Source organism: Triticum aestivum, chromosome 2A (genome assembly GCF_018294505.1).
Source record: "Triticum aestivum cultivar Chinese Spring chromosome 2A, IWGSC CS RefSeq v2.1, whole genome shotgun sequence".
Classification (NCBI taxonomy): Eukaryota; Viridiplantae; Streptophyta; class Magnoliopsida; order Poales; family Poaceae; genus Triticum; species Triticum aestivum.
Genome location: NC_057797.1, coordinates 196,332,993 through 196,344,108, shown reverse-complemented (window position 1 = coordinate 196,344,108; position 11,116 = coordinate 196,332,993). Strand labels below are relative to the sequence as shown.

The 11,116-nt window shown below is 40.0% G+C and overlaps 1 non-coding gene across 1 annotated transcript; it reads left to right on the top strand.

Annotated features, from left to right (window-relative positions):
- The first annotated feature begins 771 nt into the window (after positions 1 to 771).
- LOC123038395 (small nucleolar RNA SNORD36) lies at positions 772 to 851 on the top strand. Its single transcript, XR_006417839.1, has one exon. It is a non-coding gene; the product is annotated as a small nucleolar RNA SNORD36 (small nucleolar RNA).
- The last annotated feature ends 10,265 nt before the right edge of the window (positions 852 to 11,116 follow it).

Genomic DNA, 11,116 nt, shown 5'->3' with positions numbered 1-11,116 from the left:
GGTTCTGCATGCAAGTACGTCTGTACGTGTGAGCGTGTAGCATAGATAAAACTTCAGGTTTTGAACATCTCTTCCTCTGATACAGGGCCGCCATCGACTGGCAACTCGTGAGGAACAGGGCTGCGGAGATCGCCAAGGATTTGATCGCCAAGACCCCTGAGTTCAATGACCTGCTGCGGTTGCCCAACTGCCGGGATAAGCCACACAACATTCTCCCTATCCGATCCTGCAGCAGGTATATATGCTCCTTCCTACTAGTAGTACTTAAATCCGAATCCTAGCGAGTATGCGATTGGTTTTCAGTTTTGCTGGACACATATGTGGATTCGGAACTGACTGGAACATGATGATTTTGTTAGCCCACTGAAGAATTACCCAACACCTCAATAGTCTGCCACACTATGTTGAGTTTTTTTAATCATGTGCGAGTTAATTGATACTACAGTAGTCTGTTTAGTCCTAGTTCTTTGCAGGATCTTGTTCTGTTAGACTCAGCATAGAAGTATGCTATTCTTGCAGTGTCTGTTCTGTCGAAAAATTGAAAACACTTTTCTTAAAGCAATCTTTATATTTGACCATGAAAACACTTTGCTTGCTGTCAAAGATGGTGTGTATTGTACACACCCCTCTGTGATTTATGCACTTCACATGCATTTTCCCCATCACCCACAAACCGTAACATGCTAGTTGTATGTGCTACTGCAATTCTTGCACTTGATTTCAAATCGTTCTCTGCTCTGTGTGTGCACGTGTGTTAATGATGGATTGGCTGGTCAGATGATGCTACAACAACATATTCCTGAGATTCTCTTTGAGGAATACAAAATCAAGGTTTTAAAGACTGATGGCCAACCTGTCTAATGTTTGTTTTCTTCTATACACTTGCTCCTTCTAGTAGGCATTGCAAGTGATGTGTTCAAGTGTAGTCCTCTAGTCACATTTTTAACTAGTACCATATGATTGTAGCATACTTCTAGTTTTATTCATTTAACATCTTAATTTAGCTAGAATGATGAAGTAGTTGCACTTGGAAGATGGTCTGAGCAAATGATGATTCATATGATTATTCTGGCGTTAATATGTTTGATCTGGTGGTGCCAAAAAAACTCATGCTTATGCTGAGCTTACTTTTAATATCATTTTATTCTGTGTGATGAGCTTAGTTTTGTACTGTAGCCACCTTCTTGTTTACTTTGTTGAATCTTGTCTTGTGTACTAATCATGAGCTACTAGCATTTGGCTTCTGTGTGCTAATTAAACCTGATAAGTATGTATACTTCTTTGAGATACAAATTCCACATTGCATGTTTATGTGCTAATTAAACCTGATAAGTATGTATACTTCTTTGAGATACAAATTCCACATTGCATGTTTATGAGGTTCAATTTCTACAGATGTTGCCAAATGAATGTGTCAACATGTCTCTCCTTAGGGGTTGTTTTAAACCGCAAATGATCTACTATATCAATTTTTTGCTGTTCAAAGATTGAAATCCTGGTTCATTTTCAAAGATCGAAATGTTGTTGACCCTGTTCTTCTATGCTTAAATGGTAAAAATGTCGCATTTTGCTTGTTCTAACCATTTTTCTTGATAACTTGCAGATGCTGGACTTCATTCATGTTTGGTCGTGAGGTCCAGGACGAACAAGTTGGGAGAAGCATTGGAGCTAGTTATACTATGATAGTTGTGTTACCTGATGTGAACATTTTTTTATTGTAAACTTGATGTGAAGCATATTTTTCTGTAATAATGTGTTACCAGGATGAACCATCCTTGCTGTGTTACCAGGATGAACAAGTTTGATTGTAATAATGTGCCAAGTTTGGCTCTTTCTGATTGTATTCGTGATGTGTACCATATTTTTCCTGATTAGTTGTGCTCTGTTTGAAGCATTTTGTTTTCTCTCTGTTTGGATTTAAATATTGTTATTTATTTACTGGAAAATTGAGATATGAAGAATATAACAGTGACAACTGGGACCCACTTGAGAACCTGACAACTGGGTCCCATCTCACTAGTGGGCTCATCTTTTGGAAAAAATAAAATAAAAAAGGCCATGGCCTAGAAAATAAAAAGGCCAAATTCTTGGGCCAGGCCCATGTAGCTAATAAAAGCACAGGAAAAAAATATAGAAAGGCCGAATTGTTGGGCTAGGCCCATGTAAAACGCTGAATTGGACCAGGCTGATTCTTGTGCCACATCAGATTGCCACATCGGATGCCTACGTGGCCTGCGGAGGCTGCTAGTGACCAAAACGCCACAGTAGACATATTTTGGTCGTAAACGTCTACGACCATTCCAGAAGAAAGGTCGCTATAGTCAGTTTATGACCGCCAGCTTTTGACCTTATGTTTTTGGTCCCAAAAAGGTCACAAATTGAAAACAGTGACCATTCAGTGACCAATAGTGCTGGTCACAAGTTGACATATTTCTTGTAGTGGAAGATCAATATATGAAAAGCTCATAGCCAATGGATCAGTGATGGATAATTATGTTGAATGCGATCAATCATGCAACAGTTATAACATAGGGTGACACAGAACTAGCTCCAGTTCATCAATGTAATGTAGGCATGTATTCCGAATATAGTCATACGTGCTTATGGAAAAGAACTTGCATGACATCTTTTGTCGTACCCTCCCGTGGCAGTGGGGTCCTATTGGAAACTAAGGGATATTAGGGCCTCCTTTTAATAGAGTACCGGACCAAAGCATTAACACTTAGTGAATACATGAACTCCTCAAACTACGGTCATCACTGGTAAGTATCCCGATTATTGTCACTTCAGGGTTAACGGATCATAACACATAATAGGTGACTATAGACTTGCAAGATAGGATCAAGAACTCTCATGTATTCATGAAAACATAATAGGTTCAGATCTGAAATCATGGCACTCAGGCCCTAGTGACAAGCATTAAGCATAGCAAAGTCATAGCAACATCAATTTCAGAACATAATGGATACTAGGGATCAAACCCTAACAAAACTAACTCAATCACATGATAAATCTCATCCAACCCATCACCGTCTAGCAAGCCTATGATGGAATTACTCACGCACGACGGTGAGCATCATGAAATTGGTGATGGAGGAAGGTTGATGACGACGATGGCGACAGATTCCCCTCTCCGGAGCCCCGAACGGACTCTAGATCAGCCCTCCCCGAGAGAGTCTAGGGCTTGGCGGCGGCTCCGTATCATAAAACACGATGAGTCCTTCTCTCTGTTTTTTCTCCCTGAACATGAATATATGGAGTCAGGATGGACGTCCATGGAGCACCAGGGGGCCCATGAGGCAGGGGGCGCACCCAGGGGGTAGGCGCGCCCCCACCCTCATGGACAGGGTGTGGGCCCCCTGACATTGATTCTTTCGCCCATAATTTTTATATATTCCAAAAATATTCTCCGTTGATTTTCAGATCATTCTGAGAACTTTTATTTCTGCACAAAAATAACACCAGGGCAATTCTTCTGAAAACAGCGTCAGTTCGGGTTAGTTCCATTCAAATCATGCAAGTTAGAGTCCAAAATAAGGGCGAAAGTGTCTGGAAAAGTAGATACGTTGGAGACGTATCAACTCCCCCAAGCTTAAACCTTTACTTGTCCTCAAGCAATTCAATTGACAAACTGAAAGTGATAAAGAAAAACTTTGAAAAACTCTGTTTTCTCTTGTTGTTGTAAATATGTAGAGCCAGCATTCAAGTTTTCAGCAAAGATTATGAACTAACCATATTCACAATAACATTTAGGTATCATGTTTACTCATATCAATGGCATAACCAACTAGCAAGCAATAATAATAAATCTCGGATGACAACACATTCTCAAAACAATTATGATATGATATAACAAGATGGTATCTCGCTAGCCCTTTCCGAGACCACAAAACATAAATGCAGAGCACCTTTAAAGATCAAGGACTGACTAAACATTCTAATTCATGGTAAAAGAGATCCAGTCATAGTCATACTCAATACAAATTAATAGTAATGGATGCAAATGGCAGCGGTGCTCTCCAACTGGTGCTTTTTAATAAGAGGACGATGACTCAACGTAAAAGTAAATGGATAAGCCCTTCGCAGAGGGAAGCAGGGATTTGTAGAGGTGCTAGAGCTCGGTTTTGAAATAGAGATGAATAATATTTTGAGCGGTATACTTTCATTGTCAACATAACAACCGAGAGATCTTGATATTTTCCATGCTACACACATTATAGGCGGTTCCCAAGTAGAATGGTAAAGTTTATACTCCCCCACCACCAACAAGCATCAATCCATGGCTTGCCTGAAACAACGGGTGCCTCCAACTAACAACAATCCTGGGGGAGTTTTGTTTGCAATTATTTTGATATGAATTGAGCATGGGATTGGGCATCCCGGTGACCAGCCATTTTTCTCGTGAGTGAAGAGCGGAGTCCACTCCTCTTGAGAATAACCCGCCTAGCATGGAAGATACAGACAACCCTAGTTGATACCTGAGCTATTCGAGCATACAAAACATAATTTTTATTTGAAGGTTTAGAGTGCACATACAAATTTACTTGGAATGGCAGATAGATACTGCATATAGGAAGGTATGGTGGACTCATATGGAATAACTTTGGGGTTTATGGAGTTGGATGCACAAGCAGTATTCCCGCTTAGTACAAGTGAAGGCTAGAAAGAGACTGGGAAGTGACCAACTAGAGAGCGACAATAGTCATGAACATGCATTAAAATTAACCAACACTGAGTGCAAGCATGAGTAGGATATAAATCACCATGAACATAAATATCATGGAGGCTATGTTGATTTTGTTTCAACTACATGCATGAACATGTGCCAAGTCAAGCCACTCGAATCGTTCAAAGGAGGATACCACCCTATCATACCACATCACAACCATTTTAATAGCATGTTGGCACGCAAGGTAAACCATTATAAACTCCTAGCAAATTAAGCATGGCATAAGCAACTATAATCTCTAATTGTCATTGCAAACATGTTTCATTCATAATAGGCTGAATCAGGAATGATGAACTAATCATATTTACAAAAACAAGAGAGGTCGAGTTCATACCAGCTTCTCTCATCTCAATCAGTCCATCATATATCGTCATTATTGCCTTTCACTTGCACAACCGAATAGTGTGGATAATAATAATAGTACACGTGCATTGGACTAAGCTAGAATCTGCAAGCATTCAATTCAAGGGAGAAGACAAGGTAATATGGGCTCTTTGTTAGATCAACAATAATGCATATGAGAGCCACTCAACATTTTCATCCAGGTCTTCTCCTCTCGACCCCCAAAGAAAAGAAAGGAAATAAAACTATTTACACGGGAAAGCGCCCAACAAGCAAAAGAAGAACGAGAAATCTTTTTGGGTTTTCTTTTAATTATTACTACTACAGGCATGGAAAGTAAACTAGCTAAAAGCTACAACTAATTTTTTTGGTTTTATTAAGGTTTATCAAACTCACAAGAAGAAAGCTTAAAAAGAAACTGAACTAGCATGGATGATACAATGAAAAAGTATGAGCACCGACAACTAGCATGAGTGTGTAAACATGAATGTAATGTCGGTGAAAGATACGTACTCCCCCAAGCTTAGGCTTTTGGCCTAAGTTGGTATATGCCCATGGATGGCCTGGTGGATATCCGAAGTTGAAGCTGGGGTTGTATTGAGATGCATCAGCTACTGCCTGAAGAGCTGCAGCTTGGAGGCGGGCTGCCTCTGTCGTCCTCTCATACTCGTTCGCTTCCTCCCTAGTTATAACATATCTCCTTTTTGCCTGAAAGTCAAAGAAAGCAGGAGCAGGGAGAGCAACATGGACGGTGCGCCGTCTGTCAAAGATTAGTCGGTACTGGAGGAACTGATCGTTCCTCTCCAGGAACTGGTGGTGAACCATAGCATCATAATCTAGATAAGCAGGAGGCAACTCAATATCATCTCCATGTATAGGTATACCAAGATAGTTAGCTACACGGGTTGCATAAATTCCACCAAATAAATCTCCACTTAAACCGTTAAGATGCAACATGTGACATGCCTCATCCTTACCGTTAATGCATCTACCTATAAAGAGAGCAAAATAATGTATGGCAGGAAAATGAATGCTCCCTATGGTAGCTTGCGTGATTTCCCTAGATTCCCCCAATATACTAGCAAGAAAGTCTTTATATTCAGATTTGTGAGGTTCACTAGCACTACCCCACTGCGGGAGTTTACAAGCAGTATTAAAATCCTCTAAATCCATGGTATAAGATTTATCATAAAGATCAAATAAGACATTGTGAGAATTGCGTGAGGATGTAAATTTAAACCTTCTCACAAATGGATCAGTTAAATAGAGGTATTGCTAACACTTATCTCACACGAAGCTCTCAAGATCAGCGTTATGCACATACGCGTCAAATTCCTCCTTAATTCCTGCTTGGACCATAAAATCTTCTGACAGCCATTCACAAGGCCGCACTTGAGCCTCCCTTGGTAGTTCATTGTCCGGCTCGTGTATTGCTAGCCTTGGGCCTTGCTTCCTTGAGGAACCACCTTGGTACATTTTCCTAAACATATTTCTTCCTCTGAAAAATTTCTGAAATTTTTAGTGACTCAAAATAAAAATGAACCAAACTCAACAAAATTGATAGCAACTACTTCTACAAGTGCCTAGAGGCTATATCATGCATTAAAAATACTTTTGACCACATAAATTAGACATGCAAGCTCAAGAACAGGGTCACCTAAGCAGCAAAAATTTGTAATAAATAAAGCACTAGAACAAAAACTAATTGGACCATTGGAGGAGTCACGTATCGAAGAACAATCCCCCAAAGCAGTTTTGTGAATGGAGCTTTGAGCAAGGAGATCGAAAATGGCAGTAAGATGAGCTAGAACACGGGTTTGAGCTAGGTGGAGATTTTTTCTGGAGGGAGATGAAGTGTGTGGGTGCAGGAATAAGTGGAGGGGACCCACGTGGAGTCCATGAGGCAGGGGGCATGCCCAGGGGGTGGGTGCGCCCTCCACCCTCGTGGGCACATGGTGGGTCCCCCTGGTGTGTTCTTAGTGCCAATAATTCTTAAATATTCTAGAAAAAATCATATTAAATTTTCAGGACATTTGGAGAACTTTTATTTTCGAGGTATTTTTTTATTGCAAGGATAATTCAGAAAACAGACAGAAAATACTATTTTTACTTTATTTAATATAAATAATAGAAAGTAAAAAGAGGGTATAGAAGGTTGTGCTTTCTAACTTCATCCATCTCATGCTCATCAAAAGGAATCCACTAACAAGGTTGATCAAGTCTTGTTAACAAACTCATTCCGAATTGCATGAAACTGGAGAAATTTTGAATAACACTAGGTTACCTCAATGGGGATATGCACATCCCTAACAATAAGAATATCATATTTCTTCTTGACAGTAGGAAGAGGAAATTCAAAACCTCCAATAGTAATTGTTGGAATTTTTCCAATAGAATTGATACCGTGGACTTGAGGTTTTTTCCTCGAGAAGTGTATCGTATGCTCATTACCACTAACATGAAAACTGGCGTTGCCTTTGTTGCAATCAATAACAGCCCCTACAGTATTCAAAAAGGCTCTACCAAGAATAATAGACATACTATCGTCCTCGGGAATATCAAGAATAACAAAGTCCGTTAAAATAGTAATGTTTGCAACCACAACAGGCACATCCTCACAAATACCTACATGTATAGCAATTGCTTTATCATCCATTTGCAAAGATATTTCAGTAGGTGTCAACTTATTCAAATCAAGTCTACGATATAAAGATAGAGTCATAACACTGACACCGACTCCAAGATCACATAAAGCAGTTTTAACATAGTTTCTTTTAATGGAGCATGGTATAGTTGGTACTCCTGGATCTCCAAGCTTCTTTGGTATTCCACCCTTAAAAGTGTAATTAGCAAGCATGGTGGAAATTTCAGCTTCCGGTATCTTTCTTTTATTTGTAACAATTTCTTTCATATAATTAGCATAAGGGTTCATTTTAAGCATATCAGTCAAACGCATACGCAAAAAGATAGGTCTAATCATTTCAGCAAAGCGCTGAAAATCCTCATCATCCTTTTTCTTGGATGGTTTAGGAGGAAAAGGCATGGGTTTTTGAACCCATGGTTCTCTTTCTTACCATGCTTCCTAGGAACAAAGTCTCTTTTATCATAATGTTGATTCTTTGATTGTGGGTTATCAAGATCAACTGCAGGTTCAATCTCTACATCATTATCATTGCTAGGTTGAGCATTAACATCAACATGAACATCATCATTAACATTATCACTAGGTTCATGTTCATCACCAGATTGTGTTTCAGCATTGGAAATAGAAATATCATTGGGATTCTCAGGTGTGTCTACAACAGGTTCACTAGAAGCATGCAAAGTCCTATCATTTTTCTTTTTCTTCTTAGAAGAACTAGGTGCATCAACATTAGTTCTCTGAGAATCTTGCTCCATTCTCTTAGGGTTGCCCTCAGGATACAAAGGTTTCTGAGTCATTTTACCCCCTCTAGTCAAAACTCTAACAACATTATTATTTTTATTATTATTTAATTCATTGAGCAAATCATTCTCAGCCTTAAGTACTTCTTCTACTTGAGTGGTAACCATAGAAGCATGTTTACTAATAAGTTTAAGTTCACCTTTAACTCTAGACATATAATCACTCAAGTGTTCAAGATATCAGCATTGCGTTTCAATTATCTACCAACATAAGCATTGAAGTTTTCTTGTTTAACAATAAAATTATCAAACTCATCTAAGCATTGGCTAGCAGACTTATAACGAGGAATATCACCTTCATCAAATCTATAGAGAGAATTTACCTTTACTACCTGTGTCGGGTTATCAAGACCATGTATTTCATCAATAGGTGGTAAATTCTTAACATATTCATCTTTAATACCTTTTTCTTTCATAGATTTCTTCGCCTCTTGCATATCTTCAGGACTGAGAAATAGAATACCTCTTTTCTTTGGAGTTGGCTTAGGAGTTGGTTCAGGAAGTGTCCAATCATTTTCATTACTCAACATATTATTCAATAGCAATTCAGCTTTACCAACAGTTCTTTCCCTGAAAACACAACTATCACAACTATCCAGGTGGTCTTTGGAAGAATCGGTTTGTCCATTATAAAGGATATCAACTATTTCATTTTTCTTGAGAGGATGATCAGGCAAAGCATTAAGTAATCGGAGAAGCCTCCCCCAAGCTTGTGGGAGACTCTCTTCTTCAATTCGCACAAAATTATATATTTCCCTTAAAGCAGCTTGTTTCTTATGAGCGGTGAAATATTTAGCACAGAAGTAATAAATCATATCCCGGGGACTACGCACACAACCAGGATCAAGAGAATTAAACCATGTTTTAGCATCACCCTTTAATGGGAACGGAAACAACTTAAGGATAAAGTAATAGCGAGTTTTCTCATCATTAGTGAACAGGGTGGCTATATCATTTAATTTAGTAAGATGTGCCACAACAGTTTCAGATTCATAGCCATAAAAAGGATCAGATTCAACCAAAGTAATTAACTCAGGATCGACAGAGAAATCATAATCCTTATTAGTGATAAAGATAGGTGAAATAGCAAAAGCAGGGTCATGCTTCATTCTAGCATTAAAAGATTTTTCTTTCAGCTTAGCTAATAATTTCTTAAGATCATATCTATCATTGCAAGCAAGAAAGTCTCTAGCAGTTTCTTCATCCATAACAAAGCCCTCAAGCACAACAGGCAATTCATATCTAGGGGGAGAATCTTCATGATCACTTTCATCAATATTATCAGTTTCAATAATTTCATTCTGTAACTCCCTCGATGCGGCTATATCTCCTACGTGTCGAAGCATGACTTAGAGGCATAACCGCATTGAAAGCAATGTCACAAGTAAGGTAATCTTCACAAAATCCCATGTAATATAGATAAAAGGGGAAAGGTACATAGTTGGCTTACACTCGCCACGTCACACAAAGTACATAAATAGCTTTACAATCATCCAATCACTCATGGTCCAACTATGGTACCAAAATAAAAGATCAACCCAACATGCGACACGGTCCCGATCGCCCCAACTGGGCACCACTAATGATCATCAGGGAAAGACACATAGTAACGGCGTGAGTCTTCGTCGAACTCCCACTTGAGCTCACGCGCATCATCTGGAACGGAGTCATCGGGCCCTGCATCTGGTTTGGAAGTAATCTATGAGCCACAGGGACTCAGCAATCTCGCACCCTCGCGATCAAGACTATTTAAGCTTATAGGTAAGGTAAGGTAAAATGTGGAGCTGCAGCAAGCGACTAGCATATATGGTGGCTAACCTGTTCGCAAAAGAGAGCGAGAAGAGAGGGCAAAGCACGAATGAAGCACTAGAGAACCAATTACGGCAAACATTACTCCAACACCGTGTTCACTTCCCGGACTCCACCGAGAAGAGACCATCACGGTAACTCACACCGTTGATTCATTTTAATTAAGTTAAGGTTCAAGTTATCTACAACCGGACATTAACAAATTCCCATCTGCCCATAACCGCGGGCACGGCTTTCGAAAGTTCAAATCCCTGCAGGCGAGTCCCAACTTAGCCCATGACAAGCTCTCACACTCAACGAAGGATATTCCTTCTAGCGGGAAGACCCGATCAGACTCGGAATCCCGGTTACAAGACATTTCGACAAGGTAAAACTAAACCAGCAACACCGCCCAAATGTGCCAACAAATCCCGATAGGAGCTGCACATATCTCTTTCTCAGGGCACACTTAGATTGTCCAAGGTACGGGTAGGCCAGCCCAGAGTTGCCCCTGGTGGCCACCGGCAGCTGACAGGTTGGACCAACACTCAGAGGAGCACTGGCCTGGGGGGGTTTAAATAAGATGACCCTTGGGCTCCGGAAACCCAAGGGAAAAAGAGGCTAGGTGGCAAATGGTAAAACCAAGGTTGGGCATTGCTGGAAGAGTTTTATTCAAGGCGAACTGTCAAGGGGTTCCCATTATCACCCAACCGCGTAAGGAACGCAAAATCCGGGAACATAACACCGATATGACGGAAACTAGGGTGGCAAGAGTGGAACAAAACACTAGGCAAGAGGCCGAGCCTTACACCC